Genomic DNA, 11,234 nt, shown 5'->3' with positions numbered 1-11,234 from the left:
ACATTATAAAAGAGACAAGCAAAGCAGGATACATAGTATTTTCCCCTCCCTCACAACCACCATCCCCATTTCCCGGGAGTTCTCTGTCTAGTAGAAAAGGTGGGATGTACACCAACAAAGCTACCCAGAGAACAACACAAATGTGTGTTTGTGTGATACAGACAGTGCATGTTCTAGCAATTCAGAAGAGTAGGACATAGAAGTCTATAGTTGATATAGACATCTATAGGTACCACAGTGGTCAAGGAGAGCTTCCTGGAGGAGTTGGACCTTGAACTGCCCTCTGGAAGATAAGAACTCAGATAAGCAGAGAGAAGGGAGCTTCATTCCAGGCAGAGGAGAGAATGAAATCACAGAATCAAAGAATTGGAAGAGCCTTTCGAAGGGCCGAAGAGGTAGTCTGACCCCCTACTCCATGATTTGTGCTCCTGATGGTCATTCAGATGTCTACTTGAATACCTCTAGTGATGAGGATCTCATTGTCTCTTGAGGAAGACCATTCCCATTGTTGGATAGACTCTGGTTAAGAGGCTGTTCCTTATTATGAGCTGAAATCGATCTCCCGGAAACTTTGCTGACAACTAGCCTGTCATCTATACAGAGTGAGGCAAGAGGAACAAGGCTAACCTTCCTTTCTTGTGAGAGCCCTTCAGATATTTGGAGAAGAGCCACACGTGCCTGAGGAGAAACAACGTGATCTGGACATTGAGGGATAGATAGGATTTGGATAACTGGAGAAGAGAGGAGAAAGCAGGTGAGTGAGAAGGGTTTGGTGGAGGATGGCGGGATCAAAGGCCAGAAAGAGAAGGGAGATGAGCCTGTCATGTGGGGTTGAAGAGGGAGGGACGGTGGAGAAGGGACAGAATGATAATGAGATAGAGCTTGCTGGGGCATCCTGCTTCTGAGGCTGCTAAGAAAAGAAGTATTCGAGGCCCACTAGCCCAACTAGAGGTGCTACATGCCTCCACTGTTCCCTCTGAAATGCCCTCCCCTTCTCTGTCTGTTGAATTCCTACCCATCCTTTAAAAGCCAGTTCAAATGACACCTCCATCACAAAGCCATCCCTGATGCCCTGGTTAGTAATGAACTCTCCCTCGCAATGGACAGAGCATTTTGCTTTGCATACCTCTAAGGCACTTATCTTAATGTTTATCATAAATATGTTTATGTGTCTTAATTCCCCAATAGACTTACAGTTTCACGAGGGCAAGGGACTGTCTCTCATCTAAACTTTGTCTCTCCCTTAATACTTTGCCCCTGTTGTCCAGAGAATTATAGAGATGAGGAGGTGGAGGCCCAGAAAAGGGCAGGTGGGTTACCCAAGATCATAACCCTGAGTTAGTGGCAGAGCCTTTTAATGTCTGATTTCTTTCTTGGACTATTTTCCTGAAGTTCCCTTGGGGGATGAGACCGTGCCACACAGGCCTGGTGTCATGCTGCTGACCCTGGAATCCTACAGGGCTTGGGAATGCAGGTCATGAAAAAGAAAGTTGGGCTGTTTCTGCAAAACTTAAAAAAACCAAAACAACCTTTAGTAAAAGAGTGGACTCAACAGGACCATGTGCTTTTTATTTACCTGCTCCCAAGCCCCAAGATGTTTCCCTTTCCCTCTTCTTCCCTCCTTCCTCCCCTATACACATATACTCTGCATCATCCCTCTCTCCCTCTCAGCCCAGGCAACAGAGCTTTCTATTTGTCAAAGGAAGTCTCTGAAAGCCACTCCTGATGGATGTGCCATAGTCAGTCAACAAGTATTTATTAAGCACTTATTATGTCCCAGGCACTATGCTAAGTGCTAGGGATATGAAGAAAGGCAAACAATCCCTCCCCTCAAGGAGGTCATATTCTAATGGGAGAAGACAAATACACAAACACCTAGGTACATGCAAGATATATACAGAGCAAATGGAAGATCAGATGTCAGAAGGAAAGCCCTCGTAGTGGGCTTCCTGCAGAAGGTGGGGAATGATTGTGGGAAGAAGTGCACCACCCCTCTCCTGGACCATGGCTCCCCAACCTTCGGAGGTCCCCGGGGTTTTGTGATAGGAAGGGGCACAAGAGCCAGAGTCCAGATACAGAGCAGTCAGGTTTCCAAAGGTTTTCCAAAGTGCTTTACAGGTGTGAGCCTCACAACCAGCTTGTGAAATGGGCATTGCAGGCATTATTATGCAGGAGGAAACCTGGGCTCTGGGAGGCTGTGACCCACCCAAGGACACACATTAGATGTCTGAGGCAGGAATCAAAGCCAAATCTTGCTGACTCCAAGTTTAGCCTCCTTGGCCACTTCCTGCCTTTAGTAACTGGCCCTAGTTCACTTAGTTGATTGGTTTGCCTTCCTGTGTGCCCAGGGAGAGGTGAAAGCTTTGGCCTCCAAGTCCCCCTACTTCTATACCCCGAGATCCTTTCCAGCCCTGAACAGCTTATGTCCTAAGAGACCTTCCAGCTCCTATGTTCTAGGTTCAAAGGTCTCTTCCAAACTCTAACATTCTATGTTCTGAGGTCTCACCCAGCTCAGACACCCTGCATTCTGTGCTCTGCGGGTTCTTTCAACTCTGACAATCAGTGTCCTGTGTTCTAAAATCTCTTCCAAGCTCTGAAATTCTGTGTTAGATGTTTGTTATATATTATATTTACATTATATTATAAATATATCTTATATTTGTTATTTCCTAGAGTATGAAATTGTTTAGTCAGTCATTGTTTAGTCACTCTTCATGACTCCTTTTGGGGTTTCCTTGGCAAAGATTCTTTCTCCAGCTCATCTTACAGAGGAGGAAACTGAGGCAAACAGGTTGAAGTGACTTGCCCAGGGTCATACAGCTAGCAAGTGTCAAAGGACAGATTTGAACTCAGGAAGATGAGTCTTCCTGACTCCAGGCCTGGTACTCTATCCACTGCGCCACCGAGCTGCCCTCAGATTCTCTTGTATTTACTTAACTTGGCAGAGTAGAGAGAGTTGGCCTTGAAGCTAAGAAGACCTGGCTGGCTTCAAGTCCTGACTCTCAAACATATGGGTCACTTAACTCCTCAGTGCTCTAGGGCTACTCTCCAAGTCTATAAATTGCAGAGTAGGTACCCACCTACATTGGTAAAGGTAGTTTCCTCACCCTGGAGTTCTCTATACTAATGAACTGTTAGGTCCAGTCTCTATCCCTTATTTATCCAGTGTCAGTATCATGCTCTCTCCTTCCACCCTCCATCTCACCCCATCCCTGCCCACACCCCCATCCATGTAAGCTCCTTGAAGGCAGGGCAGTTTACTGTTTGTACTCTATTATCCCCCCTCCCCTAGTGTGGTGGGAGTAGATGGAGCTGGCCTCTGGAGGAAGCAGCTGGGTTCAAATCCCTCCTGGGACACAAAGTCACTTAACCTCTCAGAGCCCCCACACAAGTCTCTGAGGGGCTACTACAGAGGGAGAGCTGATCAGCAATGGCAAAGGGACCCCCTTCTGGGGACCTTCCTACAGAATGAAATCACAGTTCTAGTGAAAACAACTGCCTGTAGGCTAGTGTTTCCTAAGTGCTTTTCAAAATGTAATAGAGGTTTTCTGCCTCTGGAGCCTCCTCCATCACTGAAGATCTTCAAGCAAGGCTGGATGGCCACTAGTTAGGTGGGAATAGGGTTTTATTTAATTGTTATTTTGGGGGGTGGGGAGGGGATGGGTTGGACTAGATGACTGTTCCCTTCCAGCTCTGAAATTCTGTGATGATGTAATGCTTGGGGAGCAGCATGGTATTCCAGGAAAGGCAGAATCAGAGATTTGTTTTGTATCCCAGCTTTAACCCTTCCTGTTCGACCATGAGGAAGTCACTGTCCGTCCCTCTCTGAGCTTCAAGGTGGGAACCAGGGTTCCAGTGAGTAGAATGCTGGCTAAATCTTCAAGTCCCATAAATATAGCAGTTATGCTGATTGCCACACATTATCTGATTTGACCGTCCTAACAGCCCTGGGGGGCAGGCAGTGGCAGAGTGGCTTCAAATCCTGACTCCAACACTTTTGAGTTGTGTGACCCTGGGCAAGTCAGCCTGCTTCCTCATTTGTAAAAAGGAGCTGATAATACTTTTACTATTTATCTGATAGGGCTGTTGTGGGGCACAAATTTGTATTTATACATATATATGTATGTATATACCCATGCATATGTGTATAAATATGTACACATATATACATGTATGCGTGATATGTATATACACATACAAAGCACTTGGCAAACCTTAAAGTACTACATAAAATGTCAGTTATTATTTGCTCCCATTTCATTGATGAGAAAATTGAGACTCAGAAAGATGAAATTATTTCTTTAATGCCACACACATAGTGAGTGGTGGAACCGGGAGTAGAACCCAGGACTCCTCATTCACAATCCACATGCTTTTTCATTTAAACTAAATCCCAGCAAGCTGGTGTCTTTAAAGAGTTGCAGCAAACATGGCAGACATACCCCTAACTCATCATGTAAGAGACCCTTCCAAAGGTACCTAGTTGGACATTTCACCACCAGGTGGTGCTTCTGGCCACTGACCTGATCCTAACACAGGTGAACAAATCCCACATTTACCCAGAGTGTTATGTTCCCTTCCAGGGCACTATGCAGAAGTACTAGGGAAGTGTTACACTCCCTATGATTCTGAGGGTGGTTGGGACCTTCTATCCCCCAGCTCTGACGGACTACAACAACTCATCAGTCTAGGCCCCATGACCAAGGGTCCTTAACCTTTTTTTTTTTCATCACAGACCCTTATGGCATTCTGGTGAAGCCTATGGATTGCTTCTCAGAATGTTTGTTGTCTATATTCATAATTGAAGGAAATGCTAAATTTCAGATAGAGGCTAGAGAAAATACAGATGTCATTTTTTTTTTCACAAACTCCCTGAAATCTACTTGTATGCCCCATGGAAGCACAGGTGAAGAACCTCTGATCTAGAAGGTTAATGAGAATCAGCTTCAAGCCCCCATCCTACTTGCAAAACACCAACTCTTCCTTGAATTGAGCCCTAGTCATATGTCTTTGCTATAAGGGTGTCAGCTCCTTGAAGGAATAGACAGGTATGCTTGGGTTTTATATACAGTGGTTTAAAAAATAGAATTAATAAAGGCAAATAAGCAATACATAATAATACATTTATTACTAGGCTACTCACCCTCAACCTCTCCCAATCCCAGGCAATTTCCAAAAGACTGTAGCAAACCCAGGAGTACTAGGAAATGCATAACTTGGTTTGCTCAGCCCCCATGAGCCTGCAAATATGTGCAGATAATAAAAAACCGCCAGCAACTGATGTCCATCTGACTGATACATCCAGTAAGGCTACTGTAGGTAAAGACTCTGCATCCCAGGCTTGACTCTTCTTCCTTGTGGCATGGGGCATACACTTGGCATCTAATGTGATACTTTTCCTCTCAAGGTGCTTCCTGTTGCTGACAGGGTTAGCCGAGTGCCTTTTGCCATAGCTAGTTCATCCCTTGGAGTTGGGTAAGCAGACTAAGCAGCAGAGAAGGGCAGTCTGCTGCCACCCTTCCACCTTCCTGTCTCTGAACTTGGGATCCTCACTTCCTGTGTGAATTATGTCATTAAGCATGTCACATCCCCTTGGCCCTCTAAATTCAGTGACTTTATCCAGCCCTTCCTCACCGCTGTGTCTCACTTTGTCTGCTTGCCATCCATCAGGCAGCTGTAGGTGGTATAGTAGATAGAGTGCTGGGCCAAATCCACCCTCAGATATTTACTAGCTCTGTGATTACAGTTGCCTCAGTTTCTTCATCTGTAAAGTAGGGATAACAATGGCACCGCCCTCCCAGAACTGTTGTAAGATCAAATGAGATAATATTCGTAGTGCTTAGCCCAGTGCCTGGAACATGGTAGGTGCTATATAGATATTATTCTCATCTCACTCTCCCATTGATACTGAAGCTGCCCCTCTCTAAAGTGGTAGGAGGAGCAGGCAGAACAAGAAGGGTAATACATGAAGCATCATTATCTTTTTAAGGAGCCACCTGAGATTCCTGTTTATCTGAACTTTTTCAGTGCCTAATTTTCTATTTCTTCTTAATGTTTCTAGCTAGTTTTTTTTTAAACAAGGGGTTCTTGGCCTTGTTTCTAAAAAAATATTTTGAAAAGTGCATTCCAATGCAATTGGCTTTCTTTGTAATCGTATGTATTTTATGCATTTAAAAGGATCATTCTGATAGGGGTTCCACCTGGTGTCCAAAGGAGACACACAGAAAAAGGTTAAGAACCCCTGGGACTTAAGCATGTCCAAAAGACAGGTGATCAGAATAATAAAAAGGCTCTAGTCTGGCTGTTAAAGGATCAGTGGAAGGAACTATCAGTATTCAGTCTGGAAAGAGATTTAGTGGGAATGTGGTCCCTACCTTCAGATTTGTGAATGTCTGTCATGTGACATAAGGATCAGACTGAATAGGTTTTGCCTTAGAGGGCAGAATTTGGATCAATGGTTGGAAGTTATTGTGAGGCAGATTTAAGGCTAGTTATAAGGAAATATTTCCTAATTTTAGTGGTTGTAAAAATGTTATATAAACTGTAAACTAGATGTAAGTGAAGTGATTTGGCAGGAGTGATGATGATTACAACTGCATGACCTGCCTCATGAGATAAGGAGTTCCCAGTCAATAACAGTGTTTAGACAGAAGCTAGGCAACAGTGACGACTCCCTCTCTTTAATGCTTTAAGGTTCACAAAATGTTTGTCTCACAATAACCTTCTCAGGTGGGTGGTACAAATACTACTGTTCTTCCAAGGATGGGTAACAGGTAAATACCCCTAGAGGGAGGACACATTATGCCAGTATCTATTTTGAACAATTTTGTGAGAATTCATTTATCAGATTGATTTCCAAGACAAAGGTAAGATTCTGCCCTGAAGATAGCTTTGAGCAGATCCCCAGGGAAGTTTTAATGGGAAGTGGTGGGGAAGATATAGAGAAAAGAGTTACAGGTGGTTGGTTCTCCTATTTAATTCTGTTCAACAAACATTTTATTAAGCATCTACTATGTTCTAGGCTTTGGGAATACAAAGACAAAGAAACCGTCCTAGCTCTTAGTAGGGGAAGCAACTTGTATGTAGATAATAAATACAAAATGGACGAGGGGGAACCAGGGGTGGAACTGGGGAGCAGAGTATTAACAGCTGATGGGCCAGGAAAGGCCTTGTTCATTCATCAGGCCTTCAGCCGATCGTGGAAGGGAGTGAGCGATTCCAAGGGGCAGAGGTGAGCACTGAGAGCACTTCAAGGCCGGGGGAGTGGCCTGGCCAAAGGCCAGAGGCAGGGGAGGTGGAATTGTGGAGAAAGGGCTGGGCTTGGACTCCTGAACACCTGAGTTCAAGTCTGCCTCAGACTCTTAAGAACTATGTGACCCTGGGCAGGTTATCTCTGTGGCTCAGTTTCCTTATCCATACGATGGAGTTGGGTTCTGTGACCTCTAAAGTGCCTGGGTACACAAACATGAATGCCAAGAGAGCAACAAGCAGGTCAGTTTGGTAGGAGATGTAGAATACATGGGAGAGTGATGTGAAATCAGTCCCAAAAGATGTGTTGAAGCCAGATTGAAAAGGGCCTTAGATGCTAATCAGAGCAACTCACATTTTTATCCTAGAGACCACGGGGAGCCACTGAAGCTTCTTGAGCAGAGAGGAACAACATGATCATACTTGTGAGTTAGGAATAGCAGGGGAGGAAGGAGGAAACAAGCATTTATTAAAAACCTGCAATATGCCAGGTACTGCGTTAAGCAAATATTATCTTATTCAATCCTCATAACCCTGCAAGGTATAATGATCCCCATTTTACATGTGAGGAAACTGAGTCAGACAAAAGTGAAATGACTTGCCCAGGGATGCCCAGCTGGTAAGGGTCTGAGGCTGGATTTGAACACAGGTCTTCCTGACTCCAGGCCCGGTGCTCTCTTCATTTTTCCATTTTCCTGCCTCATGAAGAGACAGAGTAGATAGAGAGAAAAGAAAAGGACTCAGGAGAGAGCCCTGGCATGTAAAGGTGACACCCTGATGACGAGCTAACAAAGGAGGCTGGGAAAGAATGATCTGACAAGTAGGAAGAGGAGTTCCAGAAAGGAGTTCTCCTTTACCCAGGAGAAAGAGGACACTTTCAAAAATCCAGGGAGGAAAGAATGTCTAGGAGGAGGGAGGGGTCAGCAAATCCAGCCAAGATACCTTGGAGGATAAGGACACGGAATCTAGCAATCAAGGGATCATCATGTAATTATAATGACTAACCCCAACCTAGGAAGAGATGGGAAGATGTGCCTCGCTCCTTTCTTTGCTGTAGTCAGGGACCACGGCTGTAGAGCATCATCTTGTTTGATCCTTGCAACACCGTCATCATTATTCTCATCTTATAGATGAGGAAACTGAGTCTGACAGAGGTAAAGTGACTGATCTAGCACCAGGATATCCAAGGAGGCAGCGGATCCAGAGGGCTGGTTATGCAACAGATCTCACTTGAGTCTGAGAGTAAAGGGGCCAAAGCTGAAGAGGAAAGGGAAGAGGGTGGGTGTCTGCAAAGGATGATTTATCTCAACCCACCCAAGGCATCCCCCTGTTAAGGTAGTGGTACATTCGCCATGCCCTCTTCAGCAGTGTCTTCTGAGCTATGAACATTGATAGTGCATCACACCCCTAACTCCCAATATAAGCTGCACTTGTACTGGCCACCAGCCTTTGGCAGGGAACAATAGTGGTCACCTTCAGTGGAGCAGAGATGACAAGACAGCCCTGTCCTGAGCCTTGCCTGGAGCCCCTTACCCTGAGCAAGGCCCATGGAATTCAATTATCAGAGGAGGAAGGGAGAGACAGGGTGAGCATCTTTTGGATCCTGTGGGACTGCCAAACAATTGTAGGTCAGGCTCGGGTCACTTTCATGACCGGAGTTTGGCAGATAAGCAGAAATAGAGCATAACCTATAACCTATAAGCCCTTCTTTTTGGTCCCTACCCTAAGGTTTACTGGCAAGTTCTCCTCCCCCAGAATCTGCTGATAAAGCTTCCCTGACTATGGGAGCTGGTTCAAATCCACCCATGCCCCTGAGTCTCTCTATTTAGAAGCATAATAAGGGTTGGGGGTGAGCACAGGGACTAAAGCCTGGAAATCCTCAACAGCCAAGGCACATGAGCAGCATACTGTGGGCCTAGATAGAGGAAATCACCCTGAGGAAGAAGACGGGCAACAGGAAAACCTGCCTTGGGAAGAGGTGCTGGAAAAGGCTGTGGATGAGTTATTCAGGCCATTGATTGGCCATATCCTATGTTCCTTGAACAACAAGCCTCATGTCACATACAGGAACCAAGGCTGAATGCCAGCCAGCTCTGTGGGGAGGGCCTCTCTTTTCTTGGCAGGAGACATCTTCTCTGGGGTCAGTATCTCAGCACCCCTGGCCTGGAGCTGGGCCTTTCTGGGAATCTGAACAAATCCTTGTTGCTCTTGGCTCTCTAGTGTCCCATGGTACTTTGGCTCAGAGTGTGACCCAGGCTGGGATGCTCCTTCTACACTAGGGCTGAATGGTAACTAATGGCTGTTCCTTTGGCATCAGAGAAGCAGTATTAGGTAGTAGAAACAGCACCAGGAGTCAAAGTATCTAGGTTCAAGCCCCAGCTCTACTCCCAACTAGCTGGGTGATCTTGAGCTAGTCACATCCATTATTTACTTAGTGACACTGATGCAAGGAAGGGTATATAGGGATCTGCCCATACACCCCAGGGCAGGGACTGAAGAGGGGGAAGAAGGATCCAAATCTATGCCTCAGTATTATTTCTGCCTATCTGCCAGGCTCAGTTCAATGTTTCAGCTCCATAAAAATATAGAACTGCCAAGTTCTATGGAAAACAAGAGGTTAATAGCAGACGGTTTTGAAGAAGGTGAGAAGTAAGGGGACTTGATAGCTGCTGTCAAGTATTTGAAGGGCTGCACTGTGGAAGAAGGAAGCATTGGAGAAGGAAATGGCAAACCACTCTAGTATCTTTGCCAAGAAAACCCCAGATGGGGTCACAAAGAGTTAGACACAACTGAAATGACTGAACAATAATATGGAAGAGGATTTAGGTTAGTTCTTCTTGGAAGGATGAAGTGGAATGGGGGACAATGTGCAGAAGTTACAAGTTGGCAGATTTGCAATGTAAGGAAAAACCTGTGTAGCTGAAGCTGTCTCCAAGTAGAATAGGCTGTCTTGGAAGATAATAAATTCCTTGACAACCACTTATCAGGGATGTCTTAAAGGAGATTCCTGCTGAGGGATGGGCTGGACTGGGTGACCTTTAAGGTCCTGTCTAACTCCAAGATTCTATGAAGCCATCAATACTGGGAATGGCAAGGCAGGGCCAAAATTCCCTCTCAGTATGGATCAAAGGGCAGGGCGGCTCTATCTTCAGAGATTAGAGCCACGAGGGGAATGGGTTGGAAAGAATCAGGAACTGAAATGAGGACATCCTTTTCCCAAGTCTGGGGTAGAGTGGAGCAGGGTATTTGTAAACAAAGTAATTAGACAAAATGGGGCCAGAAAAATTGGAGATTCTAAAAAGCAGGATGCAGCGGTCTGGAGACTAAGGTTTGGTGCTCAGATGTTGAGTTAAGTTCCCTTGAGACAATGGTCTCTTAACCTAAACCACTTCCTTGTAAGCATGCCACCTGGTACATTGGCCCATTCTGTATTTAACAACTTAATGAGCTCCTGCAGCAAGCTGTTGTTACCTCTTCTAGCTGCTCCCCTTCTTATAAGGCCAAGACTCTCTGGGGCTTAAAGTTTAACTTTGCCAAGTCAGCACATGAAGGTTCTCGATGGGTTCCTATGTCCAGTTCTCTAGGCCACAGCCTTCCTAGTCTACTAGATACTGGAGGCAGTCACCCTAGATAGTCCCAGATGAGGAGTCCTTTATTTAATGACAAGCTTGCCTCTACTGGTAAGGCAGTATAGTACAACAGAAGAATGTTAACTCCAGAGAAAGAACACCTGAGTTAAAATTCCACCCTCCTACAAATCTCAGTCCTTAAGAGCTGGACAAGTCACTTGAACTTCATTGGCTTCATTTTCCTCATCTGTAAAATGGAGGGGAGGGGGGAGGTTTGAACTAGGTGGCCTCTAAGAAACCTTCCAGTTCTTGATCTACCACAGAAAGGAAGACAGGGCCACTGGGGCATAGGGGCAACAAATCAGCGGCTACAATGCCCTGAGGAGGGCACCAGCTTCCTGCCAATTCTAAGGTTAG

This window comes from Trichosurus vulpecula, chromosome 6 (assembly GCF_011100635.1).
Source record: "Trichosurus vulpecula isolate mTriVul1 chromosome 6, mTriVul1.pri, whole genome shotgun sequence".
In the NCBI taxonomy this organism is placed as follows: domain Eukaryota; kingdom Metazoa; phylum Chordata; class Mammalia; order Diprotodontia; family Phalangeridae; genus Trichosurus; species Trichosurus vulpecula.
Note: the sequence above shows the minus strand (reverse complement) of the source record.